The sequence below is a fragment of the Schistocerca cancellata genome, unplaced genomic scaffold, assembly GCF_023864275.1.
Source record: "Schistocerca cancellata isolate TAMUIC-IGC-003103 unplaced genomic scaffold, iqSchCanc2.1 HiC_scaffold_675, whole genome shotgun sequence".
NCBI lineage: Eukaryota > Metazoa > Arthropoda > Insecta > Orthoptera > Acrididae > Schistocerca > Schistocerca cancellata.
Genome location: NW_026046686.1, coordinates 40,001 through 42,500, shown reverse-complemented (window position 1 = coordinate 42,500; position 2,500 = coordinate 40,001). Strand labels below are relative to the sequence as shown.

General features: G+C 57.2%; 1 non-coding gene across 1 annotated transcript in view; it reads right to left on the bottom strand.

The window, feature by feature from the left end:
- Nucleotides 1-506, bottom strand: part of LOC126139095 (small subunit ribosomal RNA) — a 1,911-nt gene extending 1,405 nt beyond the window's left edge. Inside the window, exon 1 of the ribosomal RNA XR_007528547.1 lies at nt 1-506. This exon is cut by the window's left edge and continues 1,405 nt beyond it. This is a non-coding gene — a ribosomal RNA (small subunit ribosomal RNA).
- Nucleotides 507-2,500: the final 1,994 nt, after the last annotated feature.

The following is a 2,500-nucleotide window of genomic DNA, read 5'->3' as shown; positions in this document are numbered from 1 at the left end:
GAGTCCCGTATCGTTATTTTTCGTCACTACCTCCCGTGCCGGGAGTGGGTAATTTGCGCGCCTGCTGCCTTCCTTGGATGTGGTAGCCGTTTCTCAGGCTCCCTCTCCGGAATCGAACCCTGATTCCCCGTTACCCGTTACAACCATGGTAGGCGCAGACCTACCATCGACAGTTGATAAGGCAGACATTTGAAAGATGCGTCGCCGGTACGAGGACCGTGCGATCAGCCCAAAGTTATTCAGAGTCACCAAGGCAAACGGACCGGACGAGCCGACCGATTGGTTTTGATCTAATAAAAGCGTCCCTTCCATCTCTGGTCGGGACTCTGTTTGCATGTATTAGCTCTAGAATTACCACAGTTATCCAAGTAACGTGGGTACGATCTAAGGAACCATAACTGATTTAATGAGCCATTCGCGGTTTCACCTTAATGCGGCTTGTACTGAGACATGCATGGCTTAATCTTTGAGACAAGCATATGACTACTGGCAGGATCAACCAGGGAGCTGCGTCAACTAGAGCTGAGCAGCCGGCCGCCCGGGAGTGTGTCCCAGGGGCCCGCGCGAACACGCAAGCGTCCGCTCAATTATTCTGCAAACAGGAGGAGGCTGAGCTCCCCTGCACAATACACCTCGAAACCCTCTCAGGTCCCGGCGGCGCGCAGCGCCGTCCTAAGTACTTGGTCGGGTTCGAGAGAGGCGCAATCGCCCGGAGTTAGGCGAGTAGACGCTTTAGGTGCGACCACCCGTGCTCCCAACTGAGCTTGCCGCTGCCGACAGAGGCCCGGGAGCGTGCTGTCGTGGCATTGCCGGCGGGAGACAACACGCGCCACCTACGGTGACCGGCAGCTCCAACGCCAGCGCCACAGAAGGGCAAAGGCCCCACGTGGGTGCCGAAGCGAACTCTCCCAGCACAGCGCACGTGCCAACACGTCTGCACAACTGCGATACAAACCACCAGCGAGAACCGCTGGGGCGACCGAGCAGCAGACGGCGTCGCGGCGCCGAGTGCCGGGCGGCGGCGCATCCTCAACGCACACAGTCCTCAGTCGGACCAGCACACTGCAGATGTCCACCGCGCTTCGCACCGGGCCCGCGAGGACCCACTTTGGCCGCCCGGCGCCGCGCGCAGGGTGCCCCGGCGCGCAGCTGCGCCGCCTGCCGCGTCCGTCGGCCGGCGCGCCTGCCACTGGGCGCCCCCACCAGCCGGCTGTAGCGCGTGCGCCCACGCACCGCGCGGCCAGCACGCCGGGCGGCCCCCCCTCACCGGCCGGGGACGGTCCCACCCAGCCACCGCCGCGTATCGCTTCACACACAGATTTGCCCTTACTGATTTACCTCCAGCAACAACAACCGCACCACAATGGGTTTACCAGTTGTTCATTTGCGTTGCGTCACGTCACCAGCAAACGTAGACGTCCATCCCAGTTTGCAAATGCAACGATTATTGCATACCTGTCTGTTAGGTGTCACGACACACTACGTCTGCCCACATACACGCAACAAAATGTGCACGACTAGAGAACACGTGGGAGGTGGCCCCCTACGTATGCGATGTCCATTACGAGACCGACTGTCAACCAGCATCTGTACCATGTCGCAGATGTGGAACGCGGTGCACCATGCTATCACACTGTGTGAGAAGAGACGACTACGTTTGAATACACGCGCCACTACATCAACAGACGGCTCATGCTGATCGCCATCCAGGGCGTCCGTTACTCCCACACGTCTCTATGGCGTACCACACTGCAATGTAGCTGTTATGGGGAGACGGCACGTGGCTGAGTGCACAACATTTGGACCGTATGGTTCGCTGTTGTTGGGCGCAGTCGTACGGTCACACATGTGCCACAGCGTATCATTCAGTACATACGGACCTATGTGCAGTACAATGTGAGGATTAAGCTTACGATATCAGCGGACAGTGGACACAGGCCGTACCACGACGTAGACTGAGCGCTTCGACATGCGAATGCCAGTGAACAGCTGCGAAGGGCATTGAACACGCAAGCACCTGAACGACCAGCGTGCGAAGGCAGGGTGGAGGGGGGGGGGCGATGTACATCCTGCAGTTGTCCACATTACAGTGTACAGCGGGAGCATGTAAAAAGTAAGCAACACTTGCGAAGTGTTCAACATGAAACGACACACAAGAGGGTGGGCGGTGCGAGTAGCGAACTATATTCAGAGGGTTGTGGTTAGACAACACTAGATTAATGTAACGTGTCATATGCCAATTACAGAGCAGGTTAAGGCACAACGTGGGTTAGGTTAAGGCACAACGTGGGTTAGGTTAAGGCACAACGTGGGTTAGGTTAAGGCACAACGTGGGTTAGGTTAAGGCACAACGTGGGTTAGGTTAAGGCACAACGTGGGTTAGGTTAAGGCACAACGTGGGTTAGGTTAAGGCACAACGTGGGTTAGGTTAAGGCACAACGTGGGTTAGGTTAAGGCACAACGTGGGTTAGGTTAAGGCACAACGTGGGTTAGGTTAAGG